Here is an 11,028-nt window from a genome sequence, read left to right as displayed (position 1 = left end):
GATGTGCTGCAGTCAGGCAGGAACAGAGCAGATGCGATTCCCTAACACAATCCCTTCTTTTCCCATTGACTCTGTTCAAGGAGAGTGCTCTTGAACCGCTATGGATGACTGATAGTCTCCCCTGTGGCTGTCTCTCCATAGGATCTCACGAAGATGAAGCCTCAGTAAGTACATCACTAGAGACAATCCCTTAGCCAGCTGGTGGCCCCAGCCAGGCTTTGTCACAGATCAAGTTATTACATGCTGCATCCAATGTGACTCTGGCGTTACTCACCATGTTTGCTTTCCATCCAGCTCCCTGCTCCTGCAGCACAGATCCAGTCATGCCAGCCAGCAAATGCCATCTGAATGCTGTGGAATTGGACTTATGTGCTAGCTACGTTAGGTCACGTAAGTCTTTCCAAAGGGTATAATTAGGGATCATCACACCCGCTTTACACATGTGGGGCTTGACAAGGCTTGTTGGGCTGTGACCCCCCCCCCCCAGTAACACCAGTAAATGTCTTGCACTGAAGCCTGCCCAGAGGGTTGGGCTGCAGATACATGGGTTTGCACATAGCAGTGTGACAGCCGGCCTGGCCATGCCACCCACTTACAGCCCATGCCCATTTACCCACTGCTTGCATCTTGCAACCAAGAGGGGCTTGGAGGTGACCTATGCTCTGCTATGGAATATTACTGGGGGAAAACCCCTTCTCTTTACACAGCTAACTTGGCCATGAGTGTTTTCTGTTAAAGAAAATCAATCTCTTCAAAGTGAAGGCATTTGGCTTCTTCCATGCCTGCAGCTTCCTCCCATTATTCCCATAGCATAAATAGGAATGTTATAGTTATTTTTTAATAGTATATTAAATAGTTATTTTTTATGTATATATATTTCTTTTTTGTATTTTATGTATATATATAGTTTAAATAGTATATAAAATAGTTATTTTTTAATGAAATTTAGATTCTTATTTTTGTGAGAAAACACTCCAAAAAACTGGCAAAGAGGTAAATGTGAAACCTCTGCTTATTCAAAGACAAAAAAGTCATCCCACTTGGCAGGACATTTCCAAGAGAATATGAGACATGTAAGATCTGCCCTATTTGAAAAAGCATTGCCTTCTTTAATGGACAAGTGGCAAAGAGGAAACTGTTGTTCTCATTTAAACACAGCCTATACCTGCAGTTTATAAACTTCCTATTAATCTCAGGCTTATCCTTTTCGTTCCAGCTTCAGATCTTTCTCTTTGTACACCATTCCTGACTCCTTTCCTCACTCCTACAGGAGGCCAACTTCTCCAAACTGTGCTTTGGCATCGTGCATCCAGAGTCTGTGTCCTAGCATCAAACTATCCCAGCATCATCAGGGTACTTCAGCACACAGAGGCCCCTGTCTATGAGCTGTTTATGCAACTCTCTGTCCCAGGTAAGTGTCTGTTCCAGGCCTGGGCAGATGCAGGTTGGGATTCTCCATATTTCTCAGTCATACATCTCATTAGATCATTGATCTTCTAGACAGCAAACCCACAGCCTTCAGAAGTGAAGGATGCTGCCAGTTCAGCTCTAAGAGAGGGAAAAAGTCCTCTCTTTCCTTTTAACTGGTTTATTTAACTCTACCCTTCTATAAAGGCTGAAATAAAACCCAAGGCACATGTAGGGATGAAACAGAGCAACCCACAGCAGCAAGGAGCTCACTCTTCATCAGCCATCCCTGGGGGCAAGGAGGCTGCAGGAATGGGAATCCTGAATCAGGATGGCGAGTGGAGAGGTGGCATTGGAGCCACTTGTTCAGCATCTATTGGATCCCTGCATTACAGCACCCTGATCCCAAGGTTTCCCCTCCTCCCTCCAGCAGGTTTATTATCCTAATTGACTTACGGCACTCGGTTCTAAATGAGCCTGCTTGGAAATGTGATCGGCACTGCTGATTTTCCACTTTATGACATACTTTATAATAAATAATCCCCCAAAATCATAAATAGCAGCAGGATTAGCTCACTGGTGCTCACGAACTAGCCTCAGTCTAAAGCAGGGTGTAGAAAAGAGGGTTTTTTGATGATCCATCCCTAAACCTCATGTCTGTGTTAGTCTTTTGCCATAATGAAATTATTGCCTCTAAGTATTTTTGCTTGGTCAAAAAGAGGGGAAAAAACCCACCCCAATTATAATTCCACTTCAGGGTTTTCCATAAGCTCTTGGCCAAGTTGGCCAATAACGAAGGCAAAGAGCAGGGGAAAAAAAAGGTATGTATTGTATACTCACTTAAAACTTGGCTGGAAATGACCTTTTATTGTCTTAATTTTTTTTTCCATGCCCAACTTGGCTCCTTGAGGCAGCCTCATTGCCAAGTCTCTCCACTGTGTTAGTTTCCTATGTGTTACGTGCTTTAAAAGCTGCCCTTCAAGTGTTCTACACGGGTTCTGCCTGGATGGGGGGCAGAGGAGCCTGGCTTTGATAGCGTTACCAAGGCTGGTGTTAAAACCCAATCCATGCTTTACTTGCCTCTTTCTCCCCCCATGCAGCCCAACATGGCAAGCTCCCCAAATGGGCTGTGCTAACAAAGGCAGCTGAAGACAGCCATGTGATGTTAATATAAACCTCCCCTGTCAGCTTGGAGAGGCACCAGGAAATGGGCCCAGGAATGCTTTTTGCAGCGCCTGTCTCTGCTCGGTGCCACGCGGTGGCATCTGTCAGGCGCACTCAGGCGCGGCTGTGCGGAGGGCGCAGACCCTCGTCCGCCTGTCTGGGTCACTGCACCGGGTGCTGTGTTGTGTCTGAGCACATCGGGGGTGTTCTCATTGGAAATAAAGGGGGAAAAAGCAATTCTGGGTTACAAAACCCAAGCCCAAACCCATTTCTGCTCATGCTGGTTCATCCGTAAGGGTCCAGCCATTGCAGAAGGGATGCTTGGATCATGGTAAGCTAAAGAACTGCAGCTCTCTTCTCATTTCAAGGGAAATTTCTCTTTGAGCTCCTCATTAAAAACACCACACTGGGGTAAAGATAGAGAGCAGGGGCTCAGGGATATTCTTATTTGGGATCATTTGAAAGTTGGATGCATTTTCTCTGTGGTTGTGCACTTTGTGTTTCACTGAATTTGCCTCTTTTTTTTAGTATTTAATTTTTCTTATATCTATTTAATTTCATTTTCTGGTTTTTGTGAAGTCCCTCAATGTTTTTCTTGTGATTAGCTGCTATGGTATTACCAATGCATCTGAAGTATTGCAGACAGAAAGACACTTAAAAGCAATAATGAGGGTGAGTCTGTCCCAGCTTTTACTTCCTATTTTATCTTATATAAAGTTACACAAAAGGAAAAGCTTTCAGAAGTGACCCTGCAACTGCTTACAAACACACTTAGTTAGCATTAATCATAAGTGGCACAAGCTGAATGTACATATATGTGTTATATATATGAATATATGAATATACATATGAATATATGAATATATGAATATACATATATGTGCATATATGTGTGTATATATATATATGTGCTATATATATATGTACATATATATATATGTGCTATAACACAGAGGTATAAGCTCTAGCTTTTGATTATTTAGAAGTCCAGCTATGGAAAAGGAAATACAAGTGCAGTTTTCAAATATTATATAAATACTATATATTATATACTATATATGTACTATGTATTATACATATCATAATAATAATATTATACAAACAGTACCAAACATCTTTTAAAACCCCACCCCAAACAATTTAGGAGCACAAGTCCCACTGACTGGGAGAGGAGCCAGTCAAACATAGCAATCAATCAGTCAAGTGTAGCAGAAGGTGATTATATTCCTGATGGGTCCTTTTCCATTTGATGGATCATCCCATTTTCACATGCTTGTTTTCCCTCTGCTGTAGACGGACTCACTGTTCGTTAGCCTGTTGGTAACCGAGTACATATTTAACTCTGCCATGTGCACTGCTGGCATTTGGTGGGTTACTCAAATGTAGGTCAAAGCAAAGAGAGGGGACTTGGAAGGAAAGCAATGGAGATAAAGTGGGGAGAGGAAAGGTCGATGCACACAGATGGCTGATTATCACTAGGACCATGTGGCAGAATCCAAACTCATCTGACAGGCTGTTTTCAGCATTAAAAAACCCTTTTCAGGGCCTGCTGAACCTCTGAAAGTATCTGGGTGCGTTCGGCGTGATGCTCACACTTGGCTGACCTTGGAGGAGCTGCAGTTTCGGAGCTAGTTCTGCACAATAAGAGGGTTAGTGCAAGGGTATTAATGTCTGCCAGGTCTCTCAACTCAAACTCACCAGGTTTCTAGATAGCTTCTTGGGTCCCAGCTTGCCTGGCAGGGAAAGGTGAAAGGAACTCACCAGAAGCTCTTTTCTGTGCATCAGTCCTTACCTTTCTCCTGCCTAAAGACTACCCAGAAAGCAAGACTCAAGCGACTGAAGCATTTATGTTGGAACTAGATCCCCACGATCAGAACGTGAATAACACCTCCATCCCCTCCCAAATCTTCCAGGCCTGACCTTTCACAATCTCCATTTCCTGACCAATGACTCCAAAGAAAATAGAGCTGCTAGTTGGTATTTAATGGCAATGTGCGCAAAACTTGTCAAAATACCCCAGCATGCCTGTCAGATGCCTGGGACAAGACCTCGCCAGTAGTTTCCAGAAACCCAGTGCAATTACTTACATTTTAAATTATCTTTAATTGTTGCATGTGAGCTACAGAAACATTTCTCCCCACTCTGCAGCAAGACCCCGCTATTAAAAGTCACCCCGTAATTGCGGCTTTAATAGGGGGACCGCAGCAGGTCAGCGGGGAAGGTTAGCACAGGGTGCAGCCAGGCGAGGGCCGCTGCTAAGTGGAAGTGACACATCACCATAGTGCCATCAATTATGTAGGGGCAGTTTGGAGCATAAACTTTTTAGTGAATCTAATTACTTTGCCAGATGTTTTAATGCAATCTCCTCACCCCCTCCTCTGCCATCAAATACCACGTTGTTTTATGGGTTCGTGATAGGAAAACGTCACCTTAACTATGGAATCTAGAATAAACTCATGGAGAGCTTTTGCAGGAACTGAGCATCCTTTTGCAATCTGAGGGATTAGTTGGGTTTATATGTGACTTGTTACTTATGGGATTGCACTGAATCAGAATGAACATCGTCATGAATTGATAAGGGAATTATCACGAAGGGCGCAAGACTGATGAAAAATAGATGAGATGGTTTAAGCTGAATGACAACTGTTAGCCTGGCAATGCCAGGTTTAAGCAGGCCCTGTCAATAGCATTAGAGATGCTGCACCAGATTTCCCAAGGCTGTTTGCAAGTTGACCTAATGTTCCTGTTGCCACAAACCCTCGAGAGCGCAGCTAAAAGCAGCATTGCTCACAGATCGTGGTCGGATGTGAGCATAAAAGAAAAGCCTGTGCAGTCAGGAGAGGGGGAATCAGTGAATTAACAGGGCACACAAATGTATGGTATTACCTTCCAGAAGCATAGAGCAGGGAAGGATGCTAGCAGCGTGGGGAGGGGTTTCACCATCATTCAGTTGGTGGTAAAGCTGGGTGTGCATGTACAACACATTGACCAGTCTTCAGCCCTGATTGCAGCACATGGAAAAATCTCTGTCTTTGACAACTTAAAACCCTGAAAGAAAACACAACCCAAATCAGAACAGGCTCAAACTGTTCTTTGTTAGCACTCCAGGTGAACAGTTTGATGGGCTGTATTTTCACCTGCTTATCACAGTAATTGTTGCTTCCCTTCTCATCCCATCTAGTTCCCCAGTGAGACAACACTGACACACCAGGCACAACATTAGCTGCATGCTCTTAGTATGGAAGCAGGCAGAGCAAACAATGAATCAAGGCTGTTTATAAAGCCTTCAACACATTAGGCAGTGGAGAAGAGCCCAAGTTTCCACGTAAAGGCCTGAATGGACAGGAATGACGTGAAACACATGGAAAATGTGGAATAAGTAATAAAATTATAAATAAAACAAATACAATAAATTGGGAATGCAGTTTTACTTGTAATGATTTGTGTTCCTAGTAACCCAAGACGCTCTTACCTTTGGAAAATTCCATGTTTTCCCAGTGGGGGAGCTGATGGCAGGTAACAGACCTGACAGGGTGTGCGGTGGGCTGGATCACTGAATGGCTCAGGCGTTCAGCAGGGACTGCTGCAGCCTTGCATAAGCCCTTTCTCTGACAATGCCTTGCATCATGAGCTCAGGAAAAATCACTTCATCAAGCAGCAGTTAGTGCAGGAATGAATCTTGGCTTGTTCTGGGTAGAGATTTGCCTTGTGGAGTTATCCCAATGCATTGAGCCAGTTTCCTTTTATTCCCTTGGTTATTAGTGGCAGCACTTCATGAGTGTGCTCTCCCATTGACACCCCATGGGTGAGCTGGTGGGATGAGGACTCCAGTCATTGCCATGGCAATTGGCTGGTACGTCTGGTCTCACACTGCAGGGTTGCTTGCAAGATCTCTGCTTTCCTAAAACGCTCATAACAAGGACTCACTTTAACAACTTCAGCATCTTTTCAGCTCCAGAAAGGGATGCTCAAAAGCTAACTTGGAAAAAGAAACAGGACTAAAGTGTTTCTCAGCTTTAACTACTGCTGATGCTCTGTCATTAGCTTAACAACAGCTAGACTTACACAATAAGCTTACCTAAGACATGAAATATGGCATGCAGTTGTAAGTAGTCGTGGGCCTGTTGTAGTTCAGAGGCCAGCGTGGCGAAGAGCACCTGTAGCAAAAGACCAAAGTACAGACAGAGTGATGGAGCTGGACTCAGCTGCACATTAATTGTCCCAATTAATTAGGTATTTAATTTCAATGCTGTCTATTGGGAAAGGCTTTGGTACAAGCCAAGAATAAAGCTTAAATTCATGACTTTCAGATGGAAAAGTTTATCTCCAAATGGACCATCTAAAAAGACGGCAGAAGCCTGGAGAAGTGAAGCAACTTGCCCAAAGTCAGGACGAGAACCAAAGTGTTCCCACAAAGCACAGTGTCTGAGAAGATTAAATACTAAGTTATATGAAACTGTCCCTTTGCTGTACATCAACAGCTTGGAAAAGTTTCCTTTGATACCCCTATGATGATTCATTTTGCTGTGCTACCAATAAAAGACATTAAAGGGGAGGGGAGTGTGAGCAGTGGATGAATTGCAGCTATTCTTCAAGGCTTGAGTTTCCATGTCCCTGTGCCATTAGGACTGACATGGGTCTGACTGGCCAGTATATGGTGAAAAAAGCCCCTCCGTGTGCCAGTACTGAAAAGAGTTAGTGCATTAGCTGGAGTCTGCCAATGCAATAATAACTCCCCTTTGTTTATTATATTGAAACTCGATAAAAGAAGGGGGGGGGGGGAATGGAGAGAGAAGAAGTTTGTGGTGTGAAGTGAATGTTCTCATCTGGGCTCCAGGATGGAGCCACGAGTAACGGCTATGGCATCAGAGAACAAGGTATTGAACCACGGCTGTAACTGGGGTCTGCTGGGAGAGGGACAGGTCCTGCTCTGCCAAGGGACCCCCACACTGCATCAGTTATGGGGACTGGGCCCTTTTAAGGGCATTGCCTCCTGGAGCGATGACAGTGGCACAGACCCTGCAAGTAACTCAAGTCTAGGATCTAGGTGTTATTCCCCACAAAGGCAGCCCCATGCAAGCTTGTGCTGAAGCCCAGCACTATCTGAGTACCCCCACATTCAGTACAGAGATCCCCCACTCTCCTCCTGAAAAAGTGACTGCATCTTAGAGCTATTTCTAGATCCAAAGCTAGTTTTGCTGCACTGATAATCAGCAGAAAAGACCTCCACCAAATGAAGTCTCCTTTTCAAATGTGAAAGCAGAACTACACATTGCCAATATGCTTGCGAGTTGATGGAGCCCCTTTACAACATGGGGGCAAGAAATCCCTTTAAATTACAACAGCAATGTAAAGCCAAACCAAAACCAACCCCCCCCCCCCCAAGCCCACACAATCCCTGTACAAAAGAGGATGTAAAACAACCTTACCATGGCTGAACTGCTGTGAGATTCCAAAGTATTAAGCAACATCAATTCATAAGGGGGGGAAAAGTATTAGTCAGATTGTAGATGCTTTGGGCCAGTCCTCATAATTTTAACATCTGTGTTAGTACTGAGGGCTCTTGCTCTATGACAGGGGACCAAGGTGTTAATGCAATAGGAACTGTAATAATAGCAACCAGAATAACATCAGTGGGAATACTGGCATCCACCTCATCCCCAGCTCAGCACTCACTGGGCTATCAGACCACACTGATTTCTACCTGGGCACCTATAAAACGTGAATACATGGATGAACTTCCAGCCCAACTCCAGTAGCCAGAAATAGATTTATAGTACTTATATACGTGAGCCCATAAACAAAACTGAGCAGGGCATCATCTCTGCACCTCTCCAGCACACACGAGCAGCCTCGTATCCCAAACCCACACTTGGAGCTGAGCTCTGCAGACCCCTGTCCAGAAACCCCTTCTCCCACATCCCCCTCCTGGGAAGGACACCTCCTGTTTCTTGGAGGAGATCTCCAGCAGGGAATTAGCAGCCTGGGAATTGCTGCAGCCATGTGGGACCTTGCGTAATGTTCTAGCACTATCACTCACATCACTCATATTTACTTCTTTTGGCCCCGTTCTCTGCCTGCCAAATAAATTTGCAGCTGCACAGGCTGAGCTCTGGTAGAAAGATGAAGGATTTACTTCCAGCTATTGAAAGGTTTATAGCTGAGAAATGTGAAGTTGCACAGATTCTGCTGCTGAGGATGTGCCCTCCTCCTCTCGCTCCCCATATGCTGCTGGGTTAAAGGGAATATTGCCCCACAGACAGCATTCAGCTGCTCCTCTCATCTGCAGAGACAAACTCCACCTTAAGCATTGCTCAGGGCAGTAATTCAGAGGCAGAACTTGGTGCTGGGAGCAGTGAATGGTACATCACTGTGCACACAGCAAAGACACCTCATGGGCACTGTTTGGAGATGAGCTGGGATGAAAAACTCCTCCATGTGTTATTCCCAACCATCCCTGTCCTTTCTGCTCCATTAAACCTGGGACTGGCCCAAACTGTCTGGGGATACTGGGAGCAAACAGAGCTTGGAAGGCAGCTGCTCCCTTGGTTTCCCTTAAACCATACTCAGGCCCAATGGCACTGGATGCTCCCTCCATCCTGCAGGACCCCAGCCCTCACTCAGGCTGACTTTATGGAAGCAGCTGGTGCTTCACAGATTACTTCCAGGCCCCTTGAGGGCAGAAAGTCTTTTACATCCTCCAGCCCTGAGACTATTCCAACAGCTGTAACTATTTCATTTTTAATTTACTCGATACAACTTATTGCTGCTTAATCCATCAGGACAACTTTGAGGGTTCCTGACCCATAAATCCAGAGCAGGGAGGGAAGAGAAGGGGGAAAATAAAGGAAAAGGGAAAAAAATGCAAAGGATTTTGAAAAATTATAACTAAATCATAGCCAAATGTAAGACTGGACCCAGCAAAACAGCCTGGTCTTACCTCAGGGTAGAGACCTTTGCTCTTAGCATGGTGACAGGCTCCACTCCACTGAACTCATCCAACAGCTTAAACCTCCTAAATTGGTCTGGAATGGACTTTACCTCTTTTCCTGCTAACCAGATCCCTTTGTTCAATGCAGAGAAGGAAAACTGCTTTGCATCTTCTTTACATAAACACACACAAATGTGTTTTACATCAAGAGCTTTTAAAGGCAAACCCTTCCCTCAGGTGCCACTTTCCCTGTGCTGCTGCTGTCAGGGGCTCCGTGCTCTTTTTCGGGTGGGTGGTAGGACTGCTCTAAATCAATCAGCTGACATTAGGCTAATGTCTAATTAGCTATGGGTGGGCATGTGCTTTGATTATAGGAAGAACCTCAGGCAATGACTTGTGTTTTTAAGGCCCAGTTTTACACGTATCAATCATCTTTTGACGTGCAGGGTGGGAGGGAAGAAAAATAAGCTGCAATAAAAGAAAGAATTCTGAGATATTAATGTGTACCTGAGTGTATTATAACCATGGGGCTATAAATGAGGAACACACACCTGGACATCGGTGTTAATAACAGGAGTTTCTCTGTCTTAGAAAGAAAAAGAAGTAAGTTTTTCCTTTACCATCCTCTGGTTTTAAACAAGGAAAGAGGTTTCCTTCTTAGGGAGAGAAAGATGGGATGCATCATCCCAAAGAGAACTCATCTACTACAGCTATTCTAAATAGAGGTAAACAGACATCTCCCAGCAGGAGATGTAAACCCAGCTGCATTACCTGTGGCTGCTGCCTTGGGGTCTCCTGCTCTTTTCCAATAGCCAGTTTCCCCTTGGGCTGCTGGACATGTTTTCTGCCCCCAAATCAGGTCTTCTTTTACCACGATGAGGGCCATTTCTCTGCTCTTTTCGCTGCATATGCCCATCTATGAAGGCTTTGCCACGTGTGTGTTCTCCATGTGTTCACTGCTGTCTATAACCAGCTCCATCTCACTTTCCTGCCTCCAGAGCCTGTCCAAGTGTGGACAGCCACACTGCAGGGAAAACAGTGATGCTAAGTGAGAACACTGCAAGTTGGAGAGATTTCTGCCTCAAACCCCCCCACCTCAAACCCCAATGTCTCCATTTCTCACTGTAATCATTTGCCTCAAGTCTGGGTAACAATGCTTAGGTTTATTGGGAAAGACAAGAGGGATTCTTTTAGAATTACATGGAGATATAGGAAACCCTATAGGAAAGGTTCCAATTATAACTCTTAAACCCAGAGAATAAAGGGATCCAGTATTCCGAGCTCGTTGGCGGTTAGGGGTTAGGCAATACTTTCTGTGCTTTAAAACGTGTGGCAAACAATGGGATTTCTTTAAAGGAAGAATTATTTGTGTTCTATTAAAGTCACCCTCAACACTGCTCTGCTTTGGGTGATTGGCTTTGCCTCTTTCCTGAAGCTCTCTATGCAGAGCAGATGGGGACGAGGTTTTGGTGATGCACGCCAGAGGTGTACTTTAAATAAGAATAGTAATAATAATGCTAGTAATG

At 44.6% G+C, this 11,028-nt stretch overlaps 1 long non-coding RNA gene across 1 annotated transcript; it reads right to left on the bottom strand.

Annotated features, from left to right (window-relative positions):
* Positions 1-3,678: 3,678 nt before the first annotated feature.
* LOC117436799 (uncharacterized) lies at positions 3,679-6,559 on the bottom strand. The gene is made up of 3 exons (XR_004550132.1): positions 6,044-6,559; positions 5,458-5,619; positions 3,679-3,885 (listed from the first exon to the last, which is right to left on the bottom strand). It is a non-coding gene; the product is annotated as an uncharacterized lncRNA (long non-coding RNA).
* Between the last annotated feature and the right edge of the window lie 4,469 nt (positions 6,560-11,028).

The sequence above is a fragment of the Melopsittacus undulatus genome, chromosome 11, assembly GCF_012275295.1.
Source record: "Melopsittacus undulatus isolate bMelUnd1 chromosome 11, bMelUnd1.mat.Z, whole genome shotgun sequence".
Taxonomy (NCBI): Eukaryota; Metazoa; Chordata; class Aves; order Psittaciformes; family Psittaculidae; genus Melopsittacus; species Melopsittacus undulatus.
The sequence above is the reverse complement of the archived record's forward strand: the minus strand, read 5'-3'. Positions and strand labels throughout refer to the sequence as shown.